Genomic DNA, 10,417 nt, shown 5'->3' with positions numbered 1-10,417 from the left:
AGCGACACAAGTCCTCTCTTAAATTAAACTGGTTTATTCTTTCCGAATACAACTTTACGATACACTCAACTTCAACAGTCGCGCTGTAACAAACTATAATTCACGTCTCACGAGCTCGACTTCAACAATACGCCTCTCTCTGACTGCAGTTCAATTACTCATTACCTACACACATATTGTTGTCCTACCCTCTTATATATACCAGACTACCCTATATCTAGTAAATGCTAGGGCATTCACGAAGGAACAAGATAGTTCTAGAAACGTGGCATGACACTAGTCACGTGACCTTGCTGACGCAACAATATATCGGTTGGAGCACTACACAGATTTCGTTTGTAAATCGTTCTTTAAATCTAATGTACAGTTAATTACCCCAGTAGCAAAATTACAAGAAATGCAAAGAAAAATATATGTGGAAAGCACGAATATTATTAAAGGATATTAGGGAAGCTACAATAATTTGAAAGCAAACAAATATAATTTGGCGGGAGAAAGAAAGTTAAGAGTGCAGGAGGAAAAATTAAATGAAATGACTTACTTGTAGAGCTAACGAAAAATAATGTACTACCAGAGACCAAAATAATTTAAATCTTATTTAAAATCTTATTAAACATGATGATCCAGAAACGTTTCTTGAGACTTTTGAAGTAGAATGTACGACTTAAACTTGTGAGTGTTTTGTATTGAGCCTTAAACGAATAAGTGAAAATCTCTTAAATGTACAATAGTATGTTAAATAAAAAAGAAAATGTGTAAACTTTGGTTCATTTAAACTGTATATCCTTAATAACTATCTACGATGTGCGACCAAATGTTGTAGAACTAAAGAAGATTAGATGTACTTATTATGCATAAAGGATTGCTACACAGCGGAAGTCACGTGACCCTGGTAACACGTAATGAGTTCTAGAAAGATCAGGGAACATCACGAATAATCCAGTATTTGCTAAGCGCCCTCTCTTCTTGTATATAAGTACGCCAGACAATTAATCGGAATTAAATTGCAGACAGGCAGATATAGAGACAGACAATTGAGTCAAGCGCAGTAGTGACGCAAGTAAAGCGCGTGAATCGTTCGTTGTGAATTATAGCGTGTTTAATTTAAAGTGGCTCTGGAAATTAAGTGTATTGTAAAGTTGAATTGAAAAATAATAAACTAATTTTATTTAAGAAACGACTTGTGTCGCTGAAGTTTCATCGAAAATAAATTATACGGAAAATTAACAAACGAACAGAGAGAAGTAACAGGATGTAACGGACTAAAACAAGCAATCGTGATAATTAACATCGAATAAGAAAAAAAACGAATCTATTAAAGTTTGACAACCATAGAAATCCGAAATAAAACTTTCAAACAATTGGAATATAAAGTTTATCATTTACCAAAAAGACAATTAACAAATATATGCCTGGCTAGCAGAGGTGTTGCTAGGCATTGGGCGTGTGTTTTTTTATAGCAAAGCCATATCGGGCTATTTGCTGTGCTCACAAAGTGTAATCGAACCCCTGATTTTGGCATTGTAATATGAAGACTTACCACTGTCTCACCGGATGGAGCTCGTGCCCTAAATCCCTAGTTGGTGTCTTGAAAAATCAGAACAGAAAACGCTGAAAATTCTCGCGCCCCTTGACCCGAGCCCCGAATATTTTAAGTATCTAACGACTCTTCTGCTGGCCAGGACTTGACACTAACATTAATGAACAATACAATATAAATATCAATATTTATAATTATTTCAATAAACAAAGGCATCGGAAAATAAGAACCAGTAAAAGAAAAAAACGAATTACAAAGAAAAATACAATATTCCGAATTAAAAGAACTTCAAGATCAAGAACGATGTCGATTAACAAACAGCAATAATAGTTTTAACTACATCTCGTGAACTAACTCGTTTAAGTTCAAGACAGGGTTTTCATTTTGTGGCTAGACCACGAGGTTACATCTCGTGTGACTAGCTAATTTGCAGAATCTTTCGAAGCTTTAATATATCTACGTCACCACTAGGGGGAAGCTTGTGTCAGTTTCGTAATACATACATCCCGAAATCTAACGTGCTCTCGTTTCTCGACAACTGTTCTTCGTCTCTTTGTTACCTGTTTACATATTTTACTTTCTTAAAACAATGCATAGATAAATGCTCTACTTGATTACAAGTATTCTCGTAAGGAAACGTGTAATTGTAATATTATATATTTCACAATTTATTATTATTTTTTCTGTAGCTTCAGGGTTCCATAATTTATACGTTTTATAGTTTTCCAAATAAAGGTCTCCACTGACTCCCCGGTATTACCGTGGTACTTCTTTACCCAATTCTATATTATCTAACACTGCTTTAATCAAATTAGTCAAGGTTTCTTTAACTTCTCCCTAATGCGAGAAAGCCATTTCTGATCTGAAAGCCTTCCACCATTCTAAGGAGTAATTCCACCATTTTGGAACAATATTTTCTGGTGATTTAAATAACTGGATCCATAAAAACCTTTTGCTTCTCCACTTATCTTATTGTGGCTCGTATTTTATTTATTTTCCTGTGGTATTCTTAATCTCACTTATTTATCTTAGGATAATTTGCGAAGTACCGAAGAATGGCTGGAGGCTTGCCAGATAATGTTTTGCAATCAGAAATCTGACTTTCTCTGATCTTGAATGTGTCTAACACTATGAACACTTTCCGTAAGTTATATACAGTAAAATAATCTATATTTAAAACAAACATCAATCAATGCTACAGACTAGTTTAAGTGTGACAGCTTTACTGGAGAAGGACGTGATGATAAGTTAAGATATGTAAAATTCCTAAATAATTCAAGTTGAAGTTAAAATTAAAGAAGCTAAATTAAATTGTATGAGGAAAAACAGCTTAGATTTCAAAATTTAAGTTATTGAAACTGTTCATCAAAATTGTTATTGAGCTGTTCCAGATTGAAAAAGCATGGTAATACATTAATAACAACAGTTCCATTATTTTCAGAACACAGATGCTAATTACGTGACTAGCAGTCACTCTAACTTTAAAGTAAGAAATTTCATATCCTTGGGATATCAAGCAACTTGCCAGAAGAAAAGATTACAGTCACTGTCTATAGAACAGGTGCTATGTTACAGCAGTCTTTCATATGAGAAAGTATACATGACACCATTGTTAACTGATTCAGTTCCATGAACAACTGGAGCAAGAAGAACTCAGTGGCTTCTTTGACAAATTTTTATATTAAGAACAAAATTATGTACAGAAATTTAGAAAAATAATACATATTAACTAACGGGAGTACAAAGCATATAGTATGCCTGCATAACACACTTCTCTTCCCTTTATGTTTATCCAACCATTCCTACTTTTAAAAATTTAAAAACCACATTAAAATATCTTGCAGGTCTATCAAAAAGTCAGTGTACCATATTCTTACCCCTGCAAAAAATTTACACCAGTATATACGCAAGTAAACATGGAAATATAAAAAAATAGAAATAGTACATAAAAACGCTACAATACTATTATATGATTGCATGAAAACGTTTGCAATAAACCTTCCGTAGAATAGAAAACAAATTAACTCTTTTTGTGAAACTCACACTAACACACGAAAGCAAAAATGAAGAGAAAATCCTCAATAGCCACAGCACTTGAAATTCTTTTAGGCAGGATTAGAGTAAATTAATCTACGAGACTTTTTTTTTCCTTTATATTAGATATATTTTTGTGCGCCAACAATACCAAGAGTGGGGCGCGCGTATACCCGATTAAATTTTATTACTTATCGGGATTTCTACCAGTCTACCCACAAGGTTAAAATTCTTTTAAGCAGGATTTAGAGTAAATTAATCTATGATATCATGGGCGTGGTCAAATACATCAATCTAAAGAGTTTGATCTCCTGAGTCCAAACCTGTAATAATATTTCAAATTGGTTGAGAAATGATGGAGCTATGAGCTAAAAGGTTGTACTTGGAAAAAATATATTCGGAGACATTCTATGAGCCGCCATGCTGTGGATAAGAAAAAAGTATATAAAAATTAAATATGCAATTCAATTAAAAATAAAGTCCTTAATAAAATATATAAACATGTATCTATATAAAATCCATGATATTCAAATTAAACTCTTTATAATATACACAGAGAGTATCCTGATATATTTGAATAAATATATGTATATATATATATACAAAAGTAAAATACTAAACTCTATGCTAATGTTCTCGGTATTACATCTACTGACATTAGCTATCTTAAATCTGTAGTAATCAAACAACTATTATGCAATATTCTGCACAGATCTTATAGCAAAACTCTGCTTGATGGCTCGGAAAGTAAAGGTCGAAATGCCTTTTTGGTCCTGTCAATCTTGCATTCTACAAACCATCCTAAGTTTTGTTATAATCAAATAAAAATAATGTAATTACGAACATTCATTGTATGATGAACATCACTTCATATCTTGGAAAGTAAAGAACACCATGTCCTTTCAGTTATTGATTTCTCAATCAAATAACCATCCTAGCTGCTAGTAATCAAGTGAAAATTACAAAATGTAGAGTGTACATCTCTTGAAAGATTGTAAAGCAAGGAATACTACATCCTTTCTGTTACTGATTTTACCATTAAGTGACCATTCCAGCTGCTGGTCTGGCACGAAATCCCAATCCATAGCAATTAGAAAGTCGCCATCAATGTTTCACCTTGCCTCTAGAGTTATCCAGTTATTCAGGTACTTTCCCATTTGACTTTTCTTGCATAACCAGATATGTAAGTTAAGCATCTTTCTCCTTATCAGCTGATCTGGGATAATACTTAAAAGTACTCTCGTCATCAACCGACTTGTCATTCTTGACTTGTGGTTCCTTTTTAAAGTGACATATTTTCACGGTTTCTCGACAGGATCAACTTGCTTACATGTACCAAGTAACTGATATATCCTATAAGTTAACAAACCAATCTCTTGGAGTACTAGATACAGACATATCCAGCCAGAGATAAGCTGCTTCGATGTAATTAATATATACCAAAAGCATACCCGGTCTCCATAATGGTACTTATATTCCTTGACTGTCTGATAGAACATTTCTTCTTCCATATGGTGACATTCCTTATCTGTTGGCACACAAACTCGTGTGGATCAGCAGTTACAGACTTTAGTCGCACAATATATTTTTATAGACACTTTGGTACATCTGCTATATGAGGAGGAGTACACATCACATACACAGGGAGCAATATTTCCTGACCAAATATAATTATATTCATTAAAAACCAATCAGTCATGGCATACAGTAAGTGTTCCAGTCAGTTTAGCTAGGATTAAAATATTTTTCAGGTATATATATATAATAGTTTGCATCATACTGGGGGTGATTTAAAATGATCAAAATTGCAAGCAATTCCTTCTTCATAGTGCAGTATCATCATTCAAGAGCAGGGAATGTATATTTCCTGTATTCTATTACATGTTTCACTCCATCTTCGATTCCACTGTCACGGGCATTTGTATCCATCAATAATTCACAGTTCTGTTATGGATATGCCAGCATGGGGCTTTCATTAAAATGCACTTTATGAACAGGATGCTTGCTAAAACACCTAAACATCTTTAGTGACAGTAGATAACAGTTGTAATTTTGGAGAAATGGACCAAAAAACATCAGTAATACGGTGTAAAATCTAGGAAAATGTTCATTTTGTCAGAAGTTGAGGCCAGTCATGAGCTGCTTGGGTTATTGCAGGATTAGCAGAGACTCAATCTTTTTTCACAATATAATCCAGAATTTTTACTGATATGTGTATAACCATACACTTCCCTGTTTAAACAATAAGTCTGCCATTCTTATCTGTTGCAGTACAGTGCACGGGTTCATGATGGCAGACAAGAACTTGCAGCTAAAAAGCATGACATCATCAACATAGATCAGGCATCTCCATTATTGCATCCCCTTGAGTTTAAGTTAAATTAACCTCTTCAACGTGGTGGAAACATAACATAGCGTGGATGGCATAATACAAAATTTGTACAAATTTACTATCTCAAGTGCTGAAAGCAGTTTTGGGTTTCCTCTCGTCATACAGTTCAAATTGGCAGTATCCACATGCCAAATTTAAAGAGCTGAATTAGTTGACTTCTTCCAACGCATCCAGGCATTCGTCTGTTACTGCTTTCATCCACGTGAAATCAGTACAGAACCTTGGTATTCCAACCTTCTTCCTGACAATCAATACTAAAGATTCTTCACACTTTCTAAAGGCTTTATAATGCTATCTATAAACATCCGCTATATTTCAGTATGGATACATTTTAAGTGCTCCAGGGAAGTCAATCCGGCAATTTTTAATTGGGCAGTTGTGTATTGCTTGTATCTATGTGATTATGAGTTATTTTAGTTCAACCAAGTCTACCATCTGGTTTCACAAATACATTGAAATATTACCAATACGTTACTCAGTTTATACTGCTGTGATGAATCAGAATTGCTTGCACAGTCTTTTAATTTCTTTACGTGGCTTACTTTCTGAACAGGAAACAGCGCATTTTATGAATTGGCTCTATAATCTAGTTACTTGGTGTCAATATACTAGACATAGTCTGTAGTAAACTACAAAACATCACTTGTGTACATGGAAGTACTGTGTTGGATATACAAGACAGTTTAGTGTAACAGTTATTATTTAGTTCATTTAGTGATCTAATATTTAATGATTATTTGGTCTTCATAACAAGAGTGTTAAAGGTTAATTATTTTAAAAGCGACAGTTATGGCAAATGCGTTATGTAAGTCGGTACGAGTCGTACGTTGTATGTGCAGTTCAATTGTTATAATTTGACGTCACATTACTTTAACTTGTATTTTTCTGGTTGCCTTGTGTGAGTATTGCTACATCATAGCGTCTAGGATTTTGTAGAAAGTTCTAAGCCTATATAATATATATTTATATATATATGCGATCAAGTGAGAACAAACGATAGGTTAGTGAAAATGGAATTAGATGGCCAATATTTGAAGTGAGTTTCATAGTGGTATTGTAATAATAGAGGTAAAGGAGAATAATTTGTCTTGTCTTTGTATTGTAAAGTAATTGAACCCGCCTGTGTGGACGTTATTTGAAGATCTGGATACAGCTGTTATAACCTATGGGGCAATGTAAGTGAATCTATCACAGTGTAGTAAGAAACAGAGTATAGAAAAATAATTCATCTGGTCAATTGAGTTCTTAAGTGCTTGAACTAGCCTGTGATAGCCTCCAGAACATAGATTCATATAGTCTATTGTTTTTGTAACAATTCTGGCCAGCATTAGACGTTTTTACAATAGAAATATAGCTAACCTCTTGTACAAGCAAAATTGATCAATAATATTTGCACTACGTCCATCCCGATGATACCTAAGCCAGAGCCAGGAGTGGCAATGACTACCTTAATTCTGTGGTTGCTATTACCTAGATATGCTTCTCCAATCACATCTAACTTATCACCATTTGTCAGAATGAGGTCAATGTTAACTGGTCAGAGTTGTAGCTTCACTCAAAGTGCCGACAAAGAGCGAGATCAATCATTTATGGGCAAGAAACAAACACCAACTAGCTCTGAGTAGCTAAGCTGACCACCACACCATTTGACACAAGTTGCCTACTGCACCTTGGAAAGGCAATGATCAGACCCAACTTGGGCTCCGTTAGTTTTCTAGATCAGAAGTAGGAGCAGATATAGCTTACTACCGATCTCCCTGCTTTGTTTCTCCCTTCCAGATCGACTTCAATTTAGCACTGTAACTTTAAATTAGCTGACCATATAAGAAATAAATATTTCTTACTCTAAGTATAATTTATAGTGTATAATGTTTATGTACATTAAGGAATGTTACACTAAAAATATTTTTGTTTCTGCTATAGTTTTCATGTGTATAGCTAATAAACGTACATTAAGAATATATTTCTTTCTGCTATGGTAATCTACTTAAATCTTAAAGTCCTTATTAACGTTATAGATATAGAGTTAATTGTTAATTGATTATTTAACTCTTTACTATATAAGTAACTTTAATAAGCACTGTAGCATAAAATAACCAAATTAGCTCATTTACTACATATATAAGTTCGATACAACTATTACAAAAACCCGAAAACAAATATATTCTTAACTTCTTTACAGTATATATTACTTTGATAAGCACTAGAACATTAACATAGCTCCCGTACTAAAAATAAATATAGATTTAATCTAAGTAACTTTACTTTGTGCATAAATTTGATAAACACTGTAACATTACAATAACTTAAGATCAGAAATAAGGATATTCTTAAAGTAATTCCCCTTTTCATTTACTATATAAATAACTCTGGTTAAAACCTTAACGTTCAAATAGCGTACTATAATAGAAATAAAGATATTTTTAGTTTAACCTGTTTACTATGTATACAGATTTGCTAAACACTTTATGATTAAATTCTTTACAAAATCAAAAATATTGATATTCTTAAAGTAAAATGATAAGAATGTGTTTCTTTACTTTATTCGTAACTTTAATAAACACTTTAGCGTTAGGCTAGTTAATAAAACCAGTAATAAAGGTATTATCAATGTAAGTTTATTTATTATATATACATTTATAAACACTGTTACGTTTCTGCTTGTTTGGTAATTTCCAGTAGAAATTCTTTCCAAGGAATTTCAGCGATACAAGTCCTTTCTTGATTAAACCAGTTTATTCTTTCTCAATACAAACTTTCAGTACACAGTAATTCTACAGTAAATACGTTTCTCGTCACCTTAAACTCAACTACCTTTATAATACATGCTATAAATACAGCAATTCACAATCATGATAACTTTTCTCTCTACGAGTACAAACACACACTTTATATTACTGTCACTACTGTTTGCTTCTTGAATTATCTATCTATCGCTAGCTTCTATGCCAGGCTTATATACTAACAAAAGGAGCATCGCGAATGCACTAATGCCTTCCCGATCATTCGAGAAATTCACGCACGCACACTACCAGCATAAACGAGCCAGCAGCATCACGTGACTTCTGCTGTTGGAACAACACTTTAAAGTTAAAAAAGCTTTTAAAAATCAGAAAGAAATATATTGTTACGTCTCTGGTCGTTTGTTAATTTTTTGTAGAAATTCTTTGCGAGAAACTTCAGCAATAAAAGTCTTTTCTTAAATAAAACTAGATTATTCTTTCTCAATTCATCTTTGCAGTACACTTAATTTCCACAGTCACTTTAACTTAAACATACGCTATAATTCACAATGAGTGATTCATGCGCTTTACTTACTACCGCGGTTGACTCAACTGTCCGTCTCTATCTCTGCCTGTCTGCAATTATCTATCTCTATGCCGTCACTTCTCGCTGGTCTTATATATACAAATTAGAGGGCGTCTGGAGAAAACTCGATCCTTCACCAACGTTCTAGATACTCATTACGTGTTACCAGCACCACGTGAATTCCACTGTCGTAACAATATCTTTAATTTCTTTACATTATATAAAACTTTCATAAGCACTTTAACATTAGATATTTTACTAAAACCAGAAATATAAACAGTCTTAATGTAATTTCCTTTACTTTATATATATCTATATGTACATATATATATGTGTGTGTGTGTGTGTATCTTTCATAAACACTTTAATATTAAACTAAATCATACACCAAAAATAAATATATTATTAAAGTAAATTCCTTTAATATATACATATACCATTTATAAACTCTTTATCATTAAGGTGCCTTAGTCAGAGGAAGAAAAATATATTCCTAATGCTCTTACCCTAACTATATATATATATTACTTTTTTGATAAGACTTTATCGTTCAGGCAGCTTAACAAAATCAGAAATAAATAAATTCATAATACAACTTCCATTATTATAAATATAATATTGAGAAACACTTTAAAATTCAATTACTTACAAAACCAGAAATAACGATATTCTTCAAATTAACATCCGTAAATTTGATAACTATTCTAGTCTTGAACTAGCTTAACAAAACGAGAAATAAAGATATTTTAACAGAGTTATTTTACTGTATAAGCAAGCTTCATAAATATTTCAACTTTAAACTAGATCCCTAAAACCACAAAAAAATATCCTAAGCGTAAATTCTTTACTATGTATATATAAACTTTTTATAAACACTTTAAACATAAATTGTATACAAATTCAGCAATAACGACATTTTTAAAGTAACATGCATACTTAATTACTTTATGTTCTTTTACTAAACAGGTTCTTCCATAAACAGTTTCACAATAAACTAGCTTAATAAAACGAGAAATAAAGGTATTCTTAAAGTAAGTTCCTTTATGGTATATATAATATTTCAGAAACACCTTAACATTAAACTAGCTTCTGTATACATATATTCTTAATGTAAGTTCCTTTACTATACTTGTATAGATTTT

The sequence above is a fragment of the Limulus polyphemus genome, unplaced genomic scaffold (genome assembly GCF_000517525.1).
Source record: "Limulus polyphemus unplaced genomic scaffold, Limulus_polyphemus-2.1.2 Scaffold1393, whole genome shotgun sequence".
NCBI lineage: Eukaryota > Metazoa > Arthropoda > Merostomata > Xiphosura > Limulidae > Limulus > Limulus polyphemus.
The sequence above is the reverse complement of the archived record's forward strand: the minus strand, read 5'-3'. Positions refer to the sequence as shown.